Here is a 23,618-nt window from a genome sequence, read left to right as displayed (position 1 = left end):
ACAATGATGTATTCATTCTCTGCTGCATAGCCTGGAGCTTAGAGAAGGAATCTGTCAATCTCACAGGAGAGCTGCAAGCTATTGGACTCCCAAGTTCTGCTCCTCTCACTGAGGAAGCCCCCCCCCCCCCCCCGCCCCACCCCAGTATGAAATACAGTGCCATTCTCGCACACTTATTAATGACCTTGCCATCCTTCAGGTCAACCTTCTTCTTAAAGGCTGGCACTCACAGGTTTGTCAACCTTCTCTCTACCTCCCCCGAGTTTCAGCAGGGCCAGTTAAACATATAAATGGCCCTGCTGCCTGCAAAAGTGTTTCCTTTCACGGAGGACCAGCAAGAGTGGAAGGAGAAAATGGAAGTGACGTGGGAGTTGTGGCCCCAAAAAGGCCAAGTGAGCAAAGAAATAATCAACTCCACATGAGCCACTCCAGCACTGACACAATAGAAAGGGCCTAGGACTAACCCCAGGAAAGGTCACAGGGATCAAGGGTCACAATTAAAAAAAAAAAAAAAAAAAAGGCGACAGCCAGGAGCTGCCAGCTGCAGCAGGCATCAGTGTGGTCCTAATTAGACACCAAAAGAAGCTCTGAGCGCAGGGTTAGGCTCTATTCACAATATTTGTGTGTTTTTTAAAAAGACACATCATCAAGAGTCCCTTCCCACTCTTTCTAACTGATGACTTCTTCCTGTTCTTCAGCAAAGGAACATAAGAATCGTGGAGACCAGATAATTCCAGCAACCACCAAGAATTGTACAGGATGGTTATAAATATTTAAGAGCATAGCTGCATACAAATGGTGAAATACTAAAAAAGCAACTTGGGAAAGATCGCTGAAAAGATAAAATATAGCAAATTTTAAGGAATTACCATGCAGTACTACAGAGTCAACACTTGCCACACATGCACCACTCAATGGATTTGAGTTTATTGTTGGCATTGGCTTCATGGGAAAAAATAACAAAATTATGGTAACCGCAAAATAAATGCTCAAAGAGCAGGGTGTTTTGTTTTTTTTTTTTTTCTTTTTTCTTTTTTAAGTTTGCTAAGAACTAGCTAAACTAGATCGAACTGCTGTGGTAATGATGCCATCAGACACTTGGCTAGCCTTCCTTGGTAGGGGATGAGCAGGAGGCACATGGAAGGGGTTGAAAAAGAAATGGCTAGGTAATATTATTAATATTGCTGTTTAAAAGCCCAGAGCTTCACTTAGACCAAATGATGCACTGAGCCAAGAATTTCCCTGGGCAGTTACAAAACACGACCCTCACTGGGTTTAGATTTCATTTTAATAACTGGGGGGAGGGGCTTAGGGAGAAACTATTTTCCCTGAAGTATATATAAGCACTGACAAAAGAAAAAATGAGGAGGAGAATCAGAATTCCAAGAAAAGTACCTTTGCCGCATACAAACTTGGATCAGTGCCCATGGATGATGGATCTGCCATGGTGACTTTTACACCTCTCTACTTGTTGAGTTATACATCTTCTAAAATCTAGAACATACTGACCTTAGTTTCAAGTTATCTATTCACCTTTAAACTTGACTATGCAAGAGAATTGAAGCACCCTAGATTTCTTTGTTCCATTTAGTGATGAGAATTAGGTCAGACACTGCTTCATCAAACCTGCCATTCTACCATGGATGAGCAGCTGTGCACTGATAATAGGGCTCTCGAGGCTCATTCAAAAGTTGACATACAAGTCAATCACAGATTACCACCTCGTCAGTACATAATGGGCCCAACGTGACTGATAAGTCTAAACATAAATAAAAGCCCACAGTGGTCCATACCATGAAAACCTGCACTTCAGAAAAACTTACATCATCACAGGCAGTTAAAAACAAAGTAATGATCAGGCTACAATGTACTGATGAACAAGAAAATAGGAAAACAGGTCAATTAAGTTCACAATGTCTTTGTAAATATAGCACTTTAGACCACGAAGCTCTGGTCCAACCAGAAAAGTCTGAGAAGTCATCAATGACATAGGACCAGCCTGTATACAAGAAAAATGAGGCATAATTTGCTGGAACAACTCTGTCAGGCTCAACCTAAACCAACCAGTGTAACATTACACTGGGTGCCAATAAACAGAGAAGCCAAAGCATGTAAGCCTGGATACAGAGGCAAGACATATGTGCTGCACACAGACACATACAGACACAGGGGCCAACATGGAAGGAAAACATTCCAATGATGTTACTTGGTGCAAACCTTTTCTAAAAATTCTCTATTGTTTTTAGCATCAATGTATAAACAAAGCACAAAAATCATTCTCATTATTATACCTGTGTTTAACCCCATAAAGTCTCAACTTCAATATCATGATGCAATATTTTCATTAATGGATATTTCAAACACAATCAAGAATATAAAAAGTTTTAACATACTATAACCAGTGAATGATAAACAAACTCTAAGTTTCTTAGAACTTATGAGAGTAAACATAATTCTGAAATTATCATCCACTACTGGTATTCCACAGTTGTACTGGATCAGGCATGTAGAATATACTTTCACATGTCAATGCACATAAAGCATCTTGTAGGTTCTGACTCTTCTTGCCATGCTCGACTTTCGTGTATAACATGAAGGCTTTTTGTTTTGTAGTGAAGTTTTTTTTTTTTTTTTTTAACTTACAAAGTTTTTTTTTGTTTGTTTGTTTAATTGGTTTTTTTAGAATGGCAAAAAAGCCATGGATTTGATTGCTAATTTAACTCTTCCAACATCTCTTGATGCAACCCATTATTTTCAGCGCAGGCATGAATGGGGCTGCAATCTGTAGACTAACAACCACAGAGAGGCCAGGGTGAGAAAGGTAGCTCCGCAGGGAAAGGTGGTGGCTACACAAACATGGCAACTTAAGTTTGATGGGTCCCTGGAACCCACATAAAGGTCCAAGGAGAGAAGAGACTCCAGAAAGTCGTCCTCTGACCTCCACATGCACACCATGACATGTGTGCCCTAGCATGAATACATCATGTGTGCAGACACACACACACACACACACACACACACACACAAAACACAACACATTTTAAAAATTTTTAACAAAAAGACAATTTTCAATATGTTTTACAAAAAAAAAAAAAAAAAAAAAAAAAGGCTGTTTTCGCTGCTATAACAAAATACCTGAGACTGGGTAATCCATAAAGAACAGGGATCTATTTGGATCTCACAGTGATGAAGGCTAGAAGTTGAAGAGATCAGTGTGGTATCTGGTGGGGTCTTTGTGCTGCATCATTCTGTGACAGAAAGCAAGATAGCAGGGAGCAACAGATGTCATCTGCAGCAACATCCAAAACCCAAACTAGTGGCAGCTCATACCTACAGGTGGCGCTAGTCCATTCATGAGGGCAGGGCTTTCACACCTAACCACTAGTGAGAGCTCAGCCACCCATTAGAGAGCCCACTCTCAACACTACTTCACTGGAAACTAGGTTCCCAGCAAGTGAGCTCTGAGCGTATATTTAAACCCCATCAAGTAGTCAAAGGACCTCAGAAATAAAGGATGGGAGAGGGATGGGGCAATAAAGTAGAAGATAATAGAGACCCTATTTCCTAAAATGCTGCATCTCTCACATTAACACTCATATAATCAGTGGAATTTCAAACCTTTTTAGTGTTTAAAAAAAAAAAAATCAGCCAGGCGGTAGTAGCGCACACCTTTAATCCCAGCACTGAGGAGGCAGAGGCAAGCGGATCTCTGTGAGTTCAAGGCCAGCTGGTCTACAGAGTGAGATCCAGGACAGGCTCCAAAACTACACAGAGAAACCCTGTCTCAAAAAAAAAAAAAAAAACAAAAAAAACAAAGAGACAGAATTTCACTTGTAACTATTTTAAAACAAAATTATTGGTTGGTAATCTAAGCTGATATATTCCCCTTTCCTTAATTATGTTCAGGCAGGGGTTGGCAAGATGGCTCAGAGGGGAAAGGCACCTGCCACCAAGCCTGACAACTTGAATTTAATCCCCAGGTCCCAGATCCTACATAGTGGAAGGAGAGAACTGACCCCCCAAAGGCTGTCCCCTGACCTAGAGGTGGACATAAAGCACATGCATATTCTCATTCTCTCTCTCCCTCTCTCCTAATAGATAGATAAATACATAAATGTAAAATAATTTCTTAAACAAAACAACAAAAGAAATGTTCAGGCAGGGACCAGTAACATGCCCCAGTGGGTAAAGGCAGTTGCTGCACAGCCAGGCCACCTGAGTTCAACTCCTGGAACCTGAGTAAAGGCGGAAGGAGCCAACAACCCCACATGCCACAGCGTACACATCCACACAGCCATATGAACACATCATCACATGCAGGTACAAATGATTAAATTTTTTTATCAAAAAAAAAAAAAAAAAAAAAAAAACTTTTCAGAGGGAACATGCCCTAACTTAGTGTGGCCTAAGTTCTCTCTGTAAAGGAGAAAAAAAGCTGCACATTTTCCCAGCCTTAGAATTCTGTAACCAGCACCTACTTAAAGGAAGAGAGCTCAGAAGTCTGCATGCACCTCCCGCATTCTGTCTTGCCGCATCCTTGGTAGACGCCAGACACTTATAAAGGGGGAGAAGCCAAATCCACCAAAACATTAGCCCTGAAACTGAAGCACAGTGCTTCCACGAACAAGGGAGTGAGTATATGTATCTACTCATAAAACAAATAATAGTTTTTCTGCTTTTTCTTTTTTTTTTTTAAGTAAGAGACATGAAGTTCACGGTTTCACTGCAAGAACTTAAGTGGAGGAGCTCCCTTGTTCGGGTGCCTATTCAGTCAAACCATCAATGAGGCATTCACAGAATTCTGCAAACACTGTCAGAAATATGTACATAGTGAAAACAAAGTTCTTTTCGAGATGTGGGACTTACCTTTAGGAAGGAAATTACTGAATAAAAGACATTACCCATTTGAAAACTACTCACCAGGGAGAAAGCAAACTGGATTTAATCCATGTATGCCACATGTGTATGTGGTAATAACACCTAGAACCACATTAACATATGCAACCAATACATGCTAATAAAAGAAATCAAAACAAATGATATTAGCTTTTTAGAAATAAGAGTAGGGAAGAAAAACACTCAGGAATCAAGCTCTCCAGGAATCTGCATTTGAAGCATCTCATCACACCACCATCACCTCTGTTCTCTCTGCTGGCTGCATTGTCAACATAAGTAGCTCAGGGGTGAAGCCCAGATGGCAGGTGTGGGTGTTCCAGAACATCAGATATTGTTTTGTTTATCTGAATTACAATCTTTCTCAAATGGCCGGGGGGTGCAAATAAAACATACTGCTAATTAAAATAACCAGCAGCAGTACTAATAAAACATCTAAAAAGCAACTATTTTATAGAGAGGGGCTTTTTAGGAGCTTGCCTCCTAACCTCAGGATACAGAATAACCAGCATGCCATTAAAACTAGACAAGTTGTCCCAGTTCCTGCTGGAGAAGGATAAAAAGCAACTTAAACCTGGGGCCAGGCACAATCAAACTTGACACTGAGCCATCATACATTCTTGACATGCATCTCCTATGTGGGCAAACACCTAGCCTATGAACCAGCCAAGAAGCCATATCCTAACATCAACTGTGTTGATGACCTTCTGAATTTACATGACATCAATGCACCCCAGGTTTTGGGATATTGATCATCACATTTTAAAAAGGAGATGCCTGGATGTTGAAACTATGGCTATCTTGGGACAGTCGCCTAACATGAACATGGTCATGGGTTCAATCCTCAGCACTGCAGGAGATGATGATAGTGAGGGGCAGGAAGAAATGTTACACCACCTGTGTTCTATGATTGAGTGTCAAAATCTGCCGGGTGGTATTAGTTTTTTTAAACTAAGAACTGTTACCTGTTATGATTGTTTCATCCAAACAAGACAAAAAAGCAAGTGGGAAGGATTTCACAAAGAATGTAGCTTCAGAAGCAATCGTTTTATGTCTTGGCTATTTGCTTTGTTTCTCATTTTACTCCAGGCCAGTATAAAATTATCACTAAAAACCAAGCTGGTTTGAAGATGAATGTTAAGAAGCAACTAAAGACTTAGGTTTTCACGGTCTAAAGTCAGTATACTTTGAACCGCTAGACAGCACTATTTATGGAACAGTTGCCCAGGTTCCCTCTAGACTCTCAGACTTTTGTCCCCATGTCAGCTCCACTGCTTTCCTGGATAGAACAGGTCTCTGCCACTCACGAAGAACCAGCCATACTGGAAGCCCCTCCTGTACCTTCATGATTATCTTTGTCAGCAAATGGGCCAGACATTTACCTGCAGGGATGTACCACACCCAACCCTACATTCAACTCAAATAAGGCCCTACTACCCTCTTAATCTCCCTACACACTGCTCTAAAATTTGGCGGTTTTAAAACTTTCTTTCCTCAACAATGGCCTTGACTTACATTTTAATCTGATTTTTCATGTGTAAAAATTGTAGCTGACAGCTGGGTGATGGTGCATGCCTTTAATTCCAGCACTTGGGAGGCAGAGGCAGGCAGATCTCTGTGAGTTCAAGGCCAATGTGGCTCACAGAGCAAGTTCTAGGATAGCCAAGGCTACCCCAAGAAACCCTGTCTCAGGAAAAAAAAAATGTAGCTGAACAGACGTCACAACGAGAAAGTACAGGCCTCACTTACCTGCCCTGCTATGCTACAAGGAAATGAAGAACCTAGACTAGATTATTTTCAGGTCACAAATAAGGTTGAGGATGAGAGTCTGTGAAAAGTCCCTATCCCTTCCACTAACCTGTACATGAACCTGTTCTAAAAACTAAAGAGCTTTTAAAAGCCACTTTCTAGTGGGCCCAGTTTGACCGCTTAGTCAGCTCCGTGCTGCAGAGTTCCTATCTGTTTTGCTCACCACTGTGAGTCCAACATGGAGAAGCAGCTGTCACAAAGGAAGTCTCCACACACTTGACAAATGAATAAACCTAGACCGTAAGAACTGCAGCAGTGTTCTCTGAAAATGACACAGTCGACAAACTACTGATTCCCAATGCTAAATCATTCTGCTAAGCCAACAAGAAATACTAAAAAAAGGGTCCAACATCATGGGACTGTAAAGCCTTGAACTTCATGCTCTACAGCCTGACCACTGAACTCTGTCTTCTAGTGAGGAGCCAGCCATATTTTCCTCTTTACTGATTTTTATGCCAGTGTTTCCTTGTCTATTTTATATCAATCTCTAAAAATTCATAGCCAACATTTTCATTACATATAATTTAAGACAGTGCCAGAGGATTGATTAGGGAAGCGTATGATTCTGAAGAACCTCCAGAGGCCGGAGTGAAAACAGGTTGAAGAGGAGCTGTCATCAAAAGCACTGAGGAAGAGACTCAACAATAAGGCACCTGAATCACTAGTCTACAAGAGAGTCACCAGGAGGCTAAGGAACAGAAGCGGACACATGGACACCTCAACATTAGGATTGCTCCACAAGGCCTTGTAGCCACAGTGCAGATATGACTGTCTTTACATAGAAATTTATGACAGAGATCATCAGTACAGGCTAACTAGCAGGATTTTATCACATGCAATGGCCAGGTTTCCAATAATAATGAACTGTAGTCCAAGTCACAAAGCAGCAAGATGTGGTAAGTCAAGGGCCTCTGGAGCATTGATGCTACTAGCCCCCAGGAGGAAGAGGACTCAGCATGTAAAACTCCAACCACAACAAATCCTAAAGTCGTCGAGTGCATCTGTCTGTTTCTTGCCAACACCTGCTTTTCAGTCTTGAATGTGGTAAATATCTAAGGGAAATCAAGTACATTAATTAAACAATCTGCCACATTGCCACCTTGACATACATCTACAAGAGAAGATTTAGTTATTTCCTGTAGGTGCAGGCAGTATCAATTTGATGATCTATTTACATAAACAAACTTCATCTTCATTAGTAGTTATGAAATTAGGATGTTAAAACGCTGTATTTAGATCAGAGTTAGAAAAGAAAGACTCAACTGTTTTGGTCAGTAGTTCTTGGTCAGTTTTTATGGCACATCCCCAGTGGTAACTGTAGGTTATTGATGGAGGGGGGAAGGGCTACCACACACATCCACATCTTCACAAATTTGGGTTAAGAATGGTGTTAGGAGATGAAGCAAGAATTATATTTTCAAAAATGCAAGATGTGCATTCCCCGAGATTATAAACACTAAAATAATCTTATAAATGCTACCCAACTCCAAAGCCACAAGACCACCACCCTATGAAAACTCTATAAATGCAATACAGCCCAGCTTTATCCTCTCCTTTATAGGCCCCAAATGGGACATCTTAAAGCCTGTGCATTGGCAGAATTGTGGTACAATGTTTTCTCCAGAGTACACGTTCAACACCACTACAAAAATTACTATGCTTCCCTGAAAGCCTGGATTCCTGTGTGTGGTGGGAATAGAGGATGGGGGGAGGGTCTTCCTTAGCTGGACCCAAATCTCTAGGCCGAGGAAGGCAGGAAGAACATTTGGCACATTCCAGTCACAGAGTGTCAATGGGAATGAGACATGGAACCCAGAGGCCAGCACAGAATCCAGCAGCTACACTCCATGGCCCAGATATGCTATTACAAAGGTCAAGTTGGTTTCTTATAATTGGAAAGCAAAGAGTTGAAAATGCCTTAAAGCCAAACATTCCCAAATTGATTTAATTTTATTAGAAAATGAAGGGATTTTTTTTTCTTTTTTAGGTCAATCCCATTACACTAAGGAATATATAATAGCAAAGCAATCCACATTAAAGATGTTATGCTAGGAAGCAGGACCTCAAGTAAAAGACTGAAGCTAAACAGAGTGCAGAATACAAACCTAGCCTGCAATGCACAAGGCACCAGAAACAGTATAAAGTCACTAATCTGCCTACAACAACTAAGACACGATTCTAAAAACATTTAAGTGCCACCTACGAAACAGCAACCATATTAATACAAGTTACTATAGATAAAATTATATCTGACAATTTATTCTTGGCAAATACAAATCAAAATTAGTACCTGCTCTTGTTCAGTATTTTTTCTCTTCAAGTTAAAAAAGATAATAAAACAAAAAACCATAAAATCCTCACAGCCCAGCATCATCAATCATCAGGAGGGTCTGGTTCTGATATTATATGAGCTCTGTCAGCCTTAATCAAATTGCCTGCCAGATCGTAGATAAGTAATGACTTGCTTAGGTTAAGCCAGGCCAGAGTTTTCCTTCTGCAGTATATACATCTCCGGAGTGAAAATAAACAACCTCACACCTCGCTCTGGGAGTCACACTGGCTGTGATACAACTCAGCCTTCTCCAATAGAGGAGAAGGGCAAGTTCTAGCCCTAAGGATATCTGCTTTTCCCTTCTTCTCAATCTGCCCACCAACCATTCAAAATCATGTCAGTAAACAGTTAATGAGTATTTTGATGGTCTACCCCAAAATAACACAAATTAGACACGGTGAGATGCTTCAACACTGACTTTTGTCTTAGCCAGCATTACCGTGCTAGAAAACAAAACAGAAATGGTTAACAACTTGCCAAAGTAATACTGAATTACTTAAAACCCATGAAGCTTGAAACCCCTCACATAACTGAGAAATGAAAAGCAAAATTTGGTCTCAATATCACCAGTCACATTTCAGATACAAGGACTAACCAGTAGGCCCAGAGACAGAGCATAGGAATTTAGAGATTGCCTTTGCCTTTGTTCCATAATAAAAAACATAAATAAAAAAAAAAAAAATGAACTTTACTTCTAAAATGTCCTCTTTGCTTTTGCTTTTACTCTAACTGGAAAAGCCTTTCAAGTTGCACATTCAGCCAAGATAACAGTGTAAAAGAACATCTAAGCGTCCAAGTATTTTCTCTGTTCCAAAGAAAAAATTAGAAAGCTAGGAGCCAGAAACTAGGCAAGGAAATGAAATACAAGACACCAGGGAGTCAATTTTAGCTTAGCAAAACTCATTTCGGTGTTTTCCATTAGGTCAATCAACTCTAGAGTGTAGAAATTGTGGTTTAGAACTATCAAAGACAAAAGAGAAGCACAGAATTTAACAATTTTTATCTATTACTAAGCGCATACAGATTTGCACTTGCGACCTAAATCAAGTCTGAAAAGAGAGCTGGAAATTTCAAATAACACTTTTCCAGCACTCAACAGGGACTAGATTAAAACCTCTGCATCTGATACCAGATCTATGCACTGGCACATAGATGGCCTTCAGGACTCCTTGCTCACAAAAACGTTATCCTCTCATGCATTTCTTAGAAGTAGAGAAGGAAAAAAGAGAAGGACAGCTGTGAAATACTGTGCAAAGCAGAAAGGGCTCTGCTGAGGTTATTTAAGAAATGATCAGCATCAGAAACAAGGGGCAGGAGAAATGTATTCTATACAAGGAATAAAAGGAACCAGAAAACAAAAGTTTGTACTTGCTCAGCAGGGGACTGAGGACAGGGTGTCTGTAGCTCCTCCTCGGCCTGTCTGTTTGTCTGTCTGTACATGCAATGCCCAGACTAGGTCAGGACTTCTCTTTCCCAATCTCCTGGAGGTACCATTCTCATAAGTCTGCAGGGCACCCCAACAGACAAGAGCCTCACTCTGCAAAAGCAATACTTCACTCTTTTGTCACATTATTTATTGCTAGAGTCCCCAAGCGCACAGGCAGCATTCACTCTAGGTGAATTAGCACACAAAAGACGCTAGTATTTCTCAGTGAATGAGAAAGAACCTTTACAAGCAAATGGGGACCTTGTTTGCCTACTAAATGTTACAGCACCCCCTCCCCAGTCTCACTCTGAAAACTCACATTTCAACATGAAGAGAAAAAAGAACCGTATTTGTACAAATGAACAGCTCAAAAGAGTTTCTCACTCTCGGTTGTTGAAGAACTGTAGAATTTTTATATGTGGGACCTCCTGGTTTGATTCCATGCCTGCTAACATCTCTAATTCCAACTAGTAAAATATGCTCTCCCTGCTCTCCCTACTCTCTCTCTCTCTCTCTCTCTCTCTCTCTCTCTCTCTCTCTCTCTCTCTCTCTGTGTGTGTGTGTGTGTGTGTGTGTGTGTGTGTTCACATATACACAGCTGACTAAGAAAATAAGAACCTAGACAAATGTTATAGTCTTTGCTTATGGGGCTAGCCACTTCCTTATCCTTTCTCTAGTAATCTACTATATATTGGGAAGAAAATCTCAAACTAAGAAGTACCACACTAAGAGGGCCCTTGAAATAATATTTATGATCATTTCTAAGAGTGAGGGAGAGCACATTTGTCTGGACTTCCCCAAAGTTCACATTTAGGAAACCCACTTTGGGAGTTAACGAAAAGATTCCTGTTAACATTGGTAATATGCACATAGTCAAATCCCTGAGCTAAAATTTATTTGATACCACAAAGGCCAGATAGCAAACCTCCACAAGCTGCATTGTATTATTGAAAACCCCACTGTGGCTGCTGTCATAGCAACAAATGTGAAATTATTCTAAGACCTAACCACTATGACAATAGTTCTTTTAAAAATACATCTTCAAACACAAAAGGAATAACAAATCATGACAACTGTGTTTGCCAGCTTCATAGGAGACCAGGGGTAACAACCAGTCTTAGAATGACTCGAAATGACTTCAGCTAGCCAGGAGAGGAAGGAAAAAGAACTTAGCTCAAACACATGATGAAATTTATATGAAAGTCCTAAAGATAATGACATTCAAAGCAAGACTAATAAAATTTATTTTAAGGGAGAAATCCAACTAAATTACAAAATAATTTAAACTATGGTAACTAGAGGTTGGAATCAGGCCTGGGGAGAAAAAGGATCTGTTTTTGTTATAACCTCAAAAGGGACTTGCATTATCTTTTTAAAGTCCTATTTTTCAATAAATGTAAGTAAAGCTACACCAATTTAGAAATTAGAGCAAATCCAATCAGAATATAGTTTGAAAACATTAAGGTGATGGACACGTATAGAAGAGAGTTAGAAAGAAATTTAGCCTATCTGCGCCATCTCAGCACAAATGTATGCTTTTCAGTACAGAACAAGGTGCATTTCCTTCTGCATGGGCACCCAAGGCTTAAAGGAAGACTCAACAACTACTTTAAAATGGAGTCCTAGAGCCCCCAGGAGCCCCACCACTAGGGAGAAGATGGGCAAACTGCTGCAAGTCAGAGGCTAACCTGGTATACAGCAAGACCCCGTCTGGAAAATAACACCAATAGTTCATCCAGTAGAGGAGTTTGTACATAGGATTGAAGACCAGAGTTCAATCCTAGATCCCACAAGGCAGAAGACAATAAACTCCTGAGTTGCCCTCTGCCTCCATGCATGCCACAGACAAGGCTCATGCATACCTGAACAAACACACACACACACACACACACACACACACACACACACACACCCCAAATAAATATTTTGATACTAAAAATAATAAAATGGCAATCATGCCATAGGATATGTACCTATGAGGTTAAGTCATGGGCACAGCACAGTAGTAAGCCTTCAGTGTGGTTCCACCCCAATTTTTAAAGCTGTTAAGTACTTAGCATTTTCTTTTTGGAATGTCCTAGTCCCAAGGTTGACTGAAGCTAGAGGTGACTGAAGCTAGAGGTGAAAGGCCGACCACTGAAAACCATTTCCGTCCCACACTCAGCCTTCACCATCTCATCATTGTCTCACATTCCCAAGCCCCCAGCTACAGAATGTTCAACCAAGAGGAGGAAGCCCTTGTATGAGTGAGGGTTTCTTGTGGCTACACTCTGGCCCTCCAAGTCTCCACTATGACAGGAACTGAGTACTACTGACACACAGGTGAGTGATAAGTACTTCTGTTCAAGCTAAAACTGTTCACCCCCTTGTTCTTACGTGAGTGACTCACCATGTTGTTATTTGTTATACATACTCCCCGAGGCCAAAAGCAGGAAAAGCAGCCAAAAGAAATGGGCAGGGGGAATGTCTCCTTCCCAGATATGATGCCTTTTTTTTCTTTTTACTGGACTAAAAAGGGCTGCCAAGTTCTGATGTCACTAGAGTAATCTCATGGCCTGACAAGGTAGTATTTTATCCATTAAATATTCATTTCCCTTGCCAATTTTACCTCCAGCCAGGCAATGTGTACAATTACTCACTGAACAGATACAGAATTACTATAAAACAGAGACTACTAATTACAGTTATTCTGATACCACGAAAGCCCAGTAACTGTCAGAAATTTCCCTGGCAAAGAGACAGAAGCCAGGATGTATTTTCTGGTATTTACACACTCAAGGGAACCCCTGTAATAATAAGCAGTTAACACACAAACAAGCAAAACATGACCTCAGCTCCCTAGGCACTAATGATGTTACACAGAACAAAAATGGATTTTAAATACATAAAATTGCTAAACTATTCAAAATACCTGACATGCATCAGAGTACCAAGAGTTGATATTCCACAGTTCTTAACATTTAGCTATATTTTGTTGTTTTCTAAAACTCTCTTCCATCTTCATGATTAGGAGCTATGTGATCTTTCCCTGAACTTGACATTGAAAATCTGATTTTACTTGATTCTTATAAGAAAAACTGGGTTGAGATCACTCAAGGATCTAGAGGGAAGAGCCTAGTATCCTGCTACTCCTTGTGTCCTGCCTAACCACTCAACATTGTGTTCCTCACCACTAAGACAAAACACTTGAGAAGACAAGGAAGAAAGATTCACTTGGGCACACTGACTTCAGACCATGGTGACCAGCTCAGCCTCCACAGGCCTGAGGTGAGGCAGGACGTCGTGACAGTGGATGCCCATGGCACAGGAGGCTGCTGACACAGGGAAAGAGAGAGAAGTAGATCCCAAGAATTCCATTCTTCAAAGGCATGTCCCAGCAACCCATTTTCCTCCAACTAGGCCCTGCCTCCTCAAAGCCCAATCTGTAGGAACCCATTAATGAATTAATCCATTGATAAAGTCAGTTTCCTCGTGATCCAATCAAACCTTCAACACATGAATTTGGGGTGGAGGGCACAGTTTAGATCCCAACCATAACAAACAACATGTGGAAGCTTATTAGAAAGGAAAGATTTTGACATCCAGCCATCCTACCAAACTAGAATTTACACTTTGACATTCTCCCAAGCATTCAAATGTACATCAGGGTTTTCAAGGCATTTTGGTATTAGATAATCAGTAGGGTAAGAATGGCAGATGGTGGGGGGAACCTACATTGTCCTTAATAGTACAAGTCTGACAAAGGTGGGTACAATTATGACCTAAGTGTTAAGAGAGTCATGTTCCCAGCATGAAAGAGAAAAACACAAAGCTGGGAATGTAGCTCAGCTGGAAGAGTGCTTACCTAGCACACATACAGCCTTAAGTTCCATCCTTAGAACCCATAAACCAGGCATAGTAGCATATACCTGGAATTCTACCACTTGGGAGGTAGAGGCAGAAAAATCATAAGTTTATGAGTTTGAAGCCACCCTAGGCCACAAGAGACCCTAGCTCAAAAAAGGGAGTGGGGGAACATGGGGAGAGCGAGAGACTGAAACATGCTGTATTCACAGAATGCAAATCTGGGCATAGCAATAAGCACTGGGGATGCAACTTGTGCACTCCCCAGAAAGATCCAGGCACTGGGGACTCTGGCTCAGTGGTAGAACATTGGCTTACTGTATCTGGGGCCCTAGGTTTAATCCCTACACAACAAACAAAATGTTCAGGGGCTGGAGAGATGGATCAGCAGTTAAGGGAGCTCACAGGACCTATTGGGCTCCCAGCACTAGTCAGGCAGCTCACAAGTACCTGTAACTGCAGCTGCAGGAGATCTGAGGTTTGCTTCTGTCCACTTGCACTCACATGCATAGACTCACTCATAATTAAAACAAAGGAAAACTTATAAAAATGCCGGAGACTTGAGGATTTTCATGGGGAGCAGGCACATGATCAGACTTAGGTTTGAGGAACAGCATTACTCAGGCAAATGATGACGGTTTGGAAGACAGGTACATGGGAACGACCTAGTAGCTGTTTAGGAAAGGGTCACGGAGTTTATTTCTTTCGGGGTTTAATTTTTGGGAGAGTCCCTCACTTTTTTATCCCCCCCTCCATCTTGAATTTTGGAATGGAAGCTGGAGAGATAAGGCAACAGCCATAGAGAAAAGACAATGAGCTAGGCCTGCTTCCCAGAGAGGGGGTTGGGCAGCTATGTGCACACATAAATATGGAACAGTAGGAACTTGGGCTGGAGATGGCTCAGCAGGTCAAAGGGCTGGCAACAGAAGCCTCATGACCAAAGTTCCACCCCTGAATCCACAGCAACACACATCATCTCTCTCTCTCTCTCTCTCTCTCTCTCTCTCTCTCTCTCTCTCTCTCTCACACACACACACACACACACACACACACTCACTCACTAATGATAATAATAAATTAAATTTAAACATGGTAAAAACTAAATATACTTTCCTATTTTATAAGAGAGAAAAAATATTACTTTGATGATTCAAGATGACACAGTGCTGCCAACTATTCTAAACACCAATTATTAATATAAAATGCCATTTTGTAGCTAGGAGTTATGTACATAGCTAAAAGTGGATCCCAGACCAATCCCAGATAGTTTTTTTGTTAAGTCACTCGTGTTAGCCTTTTTTTCTCTCTCTTGAAATTGAAGTTTAGAAAAGTTTGGATGATGGAAAGACAAGAGGAATATTTGATACTCTTTACATCTAATTTGTAGGAGCAAATAAATATTAACTAGACTGACAGAAACACTATACTTACCAAGTAACCACTTCTGATACTGATAAATCCAACTGTTAGAGAACCCATTGTATCTTCATTTTGGTTTTGTTTTGTTTTTAAAGACAGGGATTCACTATGTAGCCTAGGCCAACTTACAGGTCCCTATTCTCCCTGCAATAAAAATTGTAAAAAGACAGAAAGAATAGCTGACATAATGGTTACTAATAAATTAGGAATCATACTTAAAATGCAAAGTGCAGGTCAAGTAGAAGCAGTCTCCAATTTTAAGACAGGGTTAGTTTGAGGAAAATATATTTATTTGGAAATAGGACATATTTTCTTCCTTTAGAATTATGCTATGATGGGTATGTGGCTGAGCTACAGCATGAAAACCTATTTCATGGAACCTTGGCATTTCCACAAAGGCCCTCAGAGGTCAATGGTCCAGTCTCTCACCCACATAGGAAATTCTTTGCACATCATCCTTGGCAAACATCATTAGAATAGTCCAGAAGGACTCACAGCCTTCCAAACAGCATGACCTTGATGGATCCAGCATGAAGTGGATCCATTTATGGGACAGGTCTTTCATTTGGAATATAATCTGCATCTACAAGTGCCCCTACGGAACAAAAGATACAGGCTGGAGAGACCACTCAGGAGTAAGAACACTTGCTCTTGCAGAGGACCTGGGTCTGTCCCAGCACCCACATGGTAGTTCATGACCACTGGTAATGCAGTTCAAAGATCTGACCACCTCTTCTAAGAACACACACAAATATGCAAGCAGAACACTCATACCCCAAAAAATAAATCTAAAACCTAATTTTTAAAAAAATGAGTCACAAATGGCCACTGCAGCTGTCCCCACATCTACTGACATATTGGCCATAACAGGCTCCTTGGGAGTCAGGGGGACCCTTTCCTACCCATGACTGTCTGTGAAAAATGACCTGTGTCAAGAAGCTATGAATAGAAAGATTTAATAAACCCACAAATGCTGAAAAATACAATGTCTCCTGAGGAAAAAAACAATGGCTAATGTCCAAGCAAAACATCCAGAAAAACCTTCAGTCAACATTTCTAATAACACAGTACAAGCTATTTATCTCAACTATAGTTTCTACAAATTCTGAAAAAGAAAAATTTCATACCCATTGCTATCACTTTGTTTTTTGTTTTACTGCTTGTGAGATAAATTTCATTCCCCATATAAAGGAATTTCAAAAAGCACAAACAGAGCTTCTCAATGTACGACGATTGTTCAGACAGTGGTTAAAACTCCACAACAGAAGTGTGTGGCCTTGTTCTTCAAAGTCTTCCTAGACCATAACATCTTAGCTCTATGCTCCTCAATTTTTGATAGGCTTTTTTTAAATAATAAAAATAAAACATTATCTGCACAAAAACACATGTGTGTGTATATATAAGCATTCTGCAGTTACATTTTCAACTCAAAAAACAGGACACTATAGATGAGCTGGTGGTTATTTCTGCCAAATTCTAAGTATTGATCCAAGTACTTAGTCCTGAACATGAAGATAATACACTATCTCACATACTCCTTTCTCTCTCTCTTGAAGCCCTTTCCTTTACCTCCTAAAAAACAAACAGAAATTAAATGTATTATCAGAGGACTCATAAGGAATTGGAAAGAAGGTAAATGAATTACCTCCAATTCAGTTTTACATTTAAAAAATGACATCATAGTTATTTTTCCTAAAATAGCCACTGGGATTTGGTTTTCTAAAAATTCATGAAGAAATGTTATTTTTCTTTTTCCTGCCTATGACCATATACCCCAAGAGGCAATAAAATAAATTTCAAAACACACAAAAGACTCTGTAATGACTTTAAAAGCTGACTAAGTACTGCACACAATAGCATGGACAAACTGCACAGGCGTAAGGAGCTGTGCAGGAATGCAGCCACTGAATGACTCTATTTCACCAAGTTCAAGTATCCTATGGCAAGACTGATCAGCATAGTTGCTGCCTGCAGGGAGAGAGGAAGGCTGACCAAGAGTACCAAGGAGCTCCCCAGGCAAAGGAAGTGCAACTGGACTAGCTAATGATTGCACAGGTGAGTGCTTACCTAACCATTCATTGCTGCTCACTGCATACAGGGGTGGACCCTTGTGCATACATTTAACTACATGGGAAAAGGCTCCACACATTGTTTCCAAATGCTTTCTAAATTTCAACTGGAAATTTAAGAAAATTTTAACAGATCAAGTTGTAGCAATTACATGGGACACATTGTTACAAACTTCCAAGACTTCCTCCTTATTTAGAACTTGAAAGGAATCACTTTCAAGCCAAAGTAACACACTAACAGGCACAGGAGGAATCAATAAAAATAGCAGCAGCTAACATTTATAGAAGTTTTACTATCTGCCAAATGTTTTACTTTCATTAACTCATTTAATCCCACAGTGGGGAGATATCCTATCCATTTAATCCCCCTTTTACAGATAAAGGATCCAAGGCTAGGTCAAGATCATTGTTCAAACTCACATAAACAGAGCAGCTGAAAAGCAAATTCTATGTCAACGTTTTAATTCAATATCTATTACAGTAACATAAAAATAAAAATCAACACACAGCTTCAAGCAAGGAAACATGAGCAGAATATGCAAGGCAAGTTCAATAATATGAGCAGCATACACTTTTCTTTCTCTATTAAAAGGCACATCCTTGGCATCCAAGAATTGAAGTTCCTACTCATATTCTAACTCACATGCAGCAGAACAAAATGTTATATAAAGGCTGTTTGTTTGTTTGTTTGTTTTTAATTCTCTCTGGCCATCAAAAGATATTACACAGAAACTAAACTGTTGATTCAGACAGAAGCTGGCTTCAGAGTTTAATCTACTTCTTAGAAGACATGCCCTAGGTGAAAGAGGAAAATAAGTAAACATATTCTCAAAGGGGGTTCTTTCTATTCCAAACATGTATTGTGAGAACCTGGCACAGCACTACATGGGCATGGGAAAGAAAGAGCTGCACTACCTACATGATTTTAGTTAACATTAAAATAGACTACAGCAGCCTTCAAACCCCCTGCATTCTATGCGGGCTGAAAACTGCTCACATTGTGATTCACATTCTCAGAAGATGAAAATCAATTGGCAATACCACCCACAAACCCCAACCCGTCCTCTGTGAAAAGTACACAAGAACTGAACTGGGCTAGTATTCTGAAAAAAAAAAAAAAAAAAAAAAAAGGTTTCCAAACTATATGGAGGGCAAAGGAATAAGGAGCAGAAGAAGAAGACACACCAATGTTTCTCCACAAATCTGCTCCAGAAATTGTACAGAATGTTTTTGCAAATTAGATTTTCATTTACTTGGGGCTGCTGGCAAGTCTGCAGAGCAATGGCTCAAAATACTAGAGAGCCAACAGAATTCCTTAAAATGCTAACAGAAAAGAGAGACGAAATGTATTTAAATTCTATAATAAGAAGAAACATAACAAGATCAGATGGAAACAAAGATATAAACTAAAATATGCCTATTCAAGCAAGCATTTCATTTTTGCACAGGCAATCGACATGCCATGAAAGCCCAACTTTGCTCTCAAATTTTAAGTCATTACTCAACATACCAGCCCTTACAGGCAAGAGCACACTGTAATACAATTTCACATATTTATCCAAAGATCATTCAAAGAAAACTTACCAAGGCTGCAAACGTGTATATGCTTGTGTTCAGAAGGAGAGCAGAGCAGCTCTCTGTACTTACACTAGGGTTCGCTTCAGTGCTAAAAGCACATCACCACAGCCCTGCCTATATTAAGTCCCCACTAGCAGTCCGCCTTTGGGTTGGGCTTTTCTCTTACAAGATAAGCTGTTAAGTCATGCCTTGATTTTAGATCTACTAACATATGGAGCCTTCTAATGCAGCCTGCTCTCCGCCCCCTCCACTCCCCCTCCCCATCACTACTCAGCTCTACTCCCTCTCCACACATACACATACACACATACAAAAAAGGCACTGCAGGGCAGAAATTCCTCAGGTGCTCGCTAATGGAATTCCCAGGGTCTCGGAGCCGCTTCGGGGATCAAGAGATCTCACAGCCCCTGCTGGGGTAAGGAGCAGCGAGTCTGTTCCATTTAATCAAATACAGAATGAATTTTCAGCTCTATTCACTAGCTTGTCTCCAGGGCTCTCAAAAGGCACCAGGCATCTAGAATCACACACATGTGGCTCTTTTAGGCAAGAATAATTAGTTTGATTTTAAAAAGCCACATTAATAATATCACCTCAGGACCATTATTCAGGGGCCAGATGACAATGATACTGTATGTTTTAAGCCTGACAATGGAGAGAAAGTGCACAAACAATGAGAGAAAACTTGAAGGGTTTTTTTTTTTTTTTAAGGAGAAAAAAAAACCACAGCTTTTCATTTCAATGTAACCCAGTATTTTAAAAGTGACAAGTATATTATTATATACTACCCCTTAATTTTAACAATAAACAAATACAGCCCTCCCTTCCTGCACATAGCGGGTGCATGCCACCTACACAATACAAATTTATCACGGGGAGTGTTTGGATATAATGTAAGAGTGTAAATAAAAACAATGTAACATTTTCTAATTCAATCTATGTGAGTAAAAATTTCTTGGGGGAAAAAAGCACCAGTCAAAAATAAACAAATAAACCGCACAATGTTAAAAAAAGAAAGGAAGGAAGGAAGGAAGGAGGGAGGGAGGGAGGGAGGGAGGGAGGGAGGAGGGAAGGAAGGAAGGAAGGAAGGAAGGAAGGAAGGAAGGAAGGAAGGAAAGGAAAGAAAGAAAGAAAGAAAGAAAGAAAGAAAGAAAGAAAGAAAGAAAAGAAAAGAAAAAGAAACTCCTTCACTGCAGTACAGTTAGCAACCAGACTCAGGATTCCTATTTTAATTAGTTTGTATTAAGCTCATTAAGCTAAAGAAAGCCTACCTGTAGACAATTCATTTACACGTCTACTGTACTGTTACAATTCTACACAGTAGAGATGCTGGTCACATGATGTTAACTAATAACACACATTAAAACAACAAATTTTCCAAGTCATTATCTTTTATAATCTTGATTCCTTCCTTGATTTCACAAAGATAATGGTTAATTCCTGAAATCACTTCCCTAGTACTTTACTTAGAAACATTCATCAAATTTTTGTCTATATGTTCACAAAAGAAACATCTCCAGAGAAGAAAAATCCTACTGTCACTAAAGAAAGAAAGGAAGGAAGGGAGGAAAAGAAAGAAAGAAAGAAAGAAAGAAAGAAAGAGAAAGAAAAAGAGAGAAAAACTGTCTAAACCTTGAGAGTATGCACACAGAGGAGAAATAAGAGGAAATCACAAGAACCAGTTATTAAATTTTACCTGACTTTGTGGAGCACCACCCTATGACACAAGTTCCTATCCCTGGGCACTCTTCTATATATGCCTTGATGACGGGGAGGGTCCTATCTTAAAGTGAAGGTAACGCCTTCCACAAAAAACCTCAAGCCACCAGCAACCCCTGCCAGAAGTAAGGGAGATGCAGGAAGCAGCCTACACAAGTGGGACTAGTGTACATCAGGTCCTCAGATTCTTCATACTTCTGCTTGAAAGTCGGTGCTGTTTAAGTACTTTGCACAGCAGAGGCTGATGAGAACCACAGCAGTCAATCAAAGCATCCCAAGTGAGTTACTACACAAACAATAGCACAGCACCTCCAGTGACTGATTTTGTCAGGTGATTAAACTGTTCAAAGAAAGACTCCCAAATACTGTACCCGAGTTTTTGCAAGAAAGTTAAACAATATACATTTGTGTGTTTTATGGAAATATAAACGTTTCTCCTTTACTCAGTGCCAAACATACACCCAAGGCACGTCTTTACAAAATGAAACAGGTTTTCTCCATCCTTCTCATATAACTTAAAGCATGTAGCAATTTATTTCAACATGTGCATAACAGAGGCTACAGTTATTCAGTGTCTCTGAGTTTCTAAGAATTCTTTCCAGTTCAACACTAATTTAAAATTCCCAGAAAATGTCTGAATATTTTCTCTTGTCTTATCCTAAAAGTTAAACTATCCATATCCCACATTTTCATCTATAAGTAGACTGGAAAGGAGGAGTTATGAAAATGTAACAGAATGTCTAGAATTACATTAAAAATAAAGCACCTCTTCTCCAGCCCCCTACCCACCTCCTTCTGGCAGACAGTCCTTGAGCTATGGCAAACGTTCAGTGGGAATCCGAGGGGTATGGTATCAGTGAGACATGGACTCCGAATTAACTCACTTGGCCTCTTTCATCATTCCTAGCATTGGCCTGAGACCAAATCTCACGTTACCTTTTAGTCCAACCTCCTGTTTCCCAAGGTGTTTGATTAAGGACACAAAGGCTAGCTTTCTGTTAATGAGGTTCCCTAAATTCGACAGCCCAACTGGGGAGCAGTCTGCCCTTAAAACACCTGCCACCCTCTGTGGTCCCCGTGAGGAAAGGCAGGCATTCTGTGGCGAGTTCCTTTCTCGAGGGCCTTCCACCTGATTTGGTGGGGTTAGGGAGAACAATGAAGCGAAGGGCAAGGGAGTCTATCTATCCCCCCTCGGTGATTTATTACTGAAATTCCTAAAAGTGGAGAGAAAGCAACAAAGGTCTGAAGCTGCAGGCTGAAATAAATAGCGATGTATTTAAAGTATTTAGTAAATGATAATGCGAGCCACAGAAAGCTTTACAGAAGAGAAGGAAAAATACACTCCCTGGGGCTGGGAAGTCACTGAGTCTGTGAAGGCAGAGAAAGATACATTGTGCAGGAAATTTCTCTTGCTTCTCCCTGCACATAAATCACTGTCTCTCCCCGGCACTCTGCGGGGATGGAGAGGGGAGACAGAGACGGCTCCCCTGGGAAAAGCGCCGGCGCCCTCTGCTACGCTGCACCCCACCTGCCCTGGCAGATCTCCGAAGAAGACCTCAGCGTGTCACTGACACCTCACCCCGCCTCCTCCTGAGAGGTGGCTCCAAGCGCCCTAGGACGCGGCGGTGAGCCGGTTGCCGGGCATCCCTCAGCTACCCCTCCACCTCAAAACCCTTTGCATCTTGAGCGCAAGCTGGCCTCCGCTTCCCCAGGACCTCCCGTTCCCGAGCCGTGCAGCTCCGAGCCCGCGACCCCGGGCCACCCTCGGGGACCCTGCCGCGGGACCCCCCGCACCTCTCCGCGGGGCTGGCTAAGCCCCCAGACCTCCTGCGCGGCAGCCGGCTCCGAGAGCCACCCCCAGGTCATCCCCCCGCGCGCTGGCGGCGGCGGCGGCGGCGGCTGCGATCCGAACGGGCCCCTCCATGCACCGGGCAGGGCGGCCGGAGGGCGCGGCGCCTCACACGCGGGGCGGGGGCGCTGGGGCGGCGCGAGGTCCCCGTCTCGTACCGAGCCGCGCGAGCCGGGCACCCGGGCTCCGGGAGGGGAGCTGGGGGGCGGAGTCCCGGGGCGCGCCCCCGTGGCCGCGCTCCTCCCCGCGGAGCGCGCGGACGCCCGGCACCAGAGCCGAGGGAGGAGGGCACCGGCGGAGACGGAGGCGGGCCGCAGAGGCCGGGACTCCCCGGCCCGCGCCCCGCCGCGGGGTGCGCGCGCAGCCTGCCAGATCAGCGGCGGGCAGGGCCGTACCACTCCTCCGAGGGGGGGGGGACGCTCCGCGCGCTGGCGCCTGCGCGCCACCTGTCCGCCCGCTCCGCACCGGCACCCCCGCGGGCAAGTGCGCCTGGAACCTCGGGTGCTGCAGACCCGGTGAGGACGAGCTGCCTAGGCGAGACACGGAGGCGCCCGTCAGGTCTGCGCTCACTCTCCCCTCACCTTCGATCGCCCGGGAGAGGCGACATTCCTAGCCGGTGCACCCCACTGCACGTTCCCGGTTCCCGCCCAGGCCCCGCCCCGCCCCGCCCCGCCCGCCTACCTT

At 41.9% G+C, this 23,618-nt stretch overlaps 1 protein-coding gene across 3 annotated transcripts in view; it reads right to left on the bottom strand.

Moving 5' to 3' along the window:
• The window catches only part of Cdon (cell adhesion associated, oncogene regulated), a 90,940-nt gene extending 67,670 nt beyond the window's left edge, over window positions 1-23,270 (bottom strand). For all 3 annotated transcript variants that reach the window (XM_036193385.1, XM_036193387.1, XM_036193389.1), the window contains exon 1: window positions 22,880-23,270. The gene's annotated coding sequence lies outside the window, so the exon portion shown is untranslated. The remainder of the gene's footprint in view (window positions 1-22,879) is intronic.
• Between the last annotated feature and the right edge of the window lie 348 nt (window positions 23,271-23,618).

This window comes from Onychomys torridus, chromosome 7, assembly GCF_903995425.1.
Source record: "Onychomys torridus chromosome 7, mOncTor1.1, whole genome shotgun sequence".
Taxonomy (NCBI): Eukaryota; Metazoa; Chordata; class Mammalia; order Rodentia; family Cricetidae; genus Onychomys; species Onychomys torridus.
The sequence above is the reverse complement of the archived record's forward strand: the minus strand, read 5'-3'. Positions and strand labels throughout refer to the sequence as shown.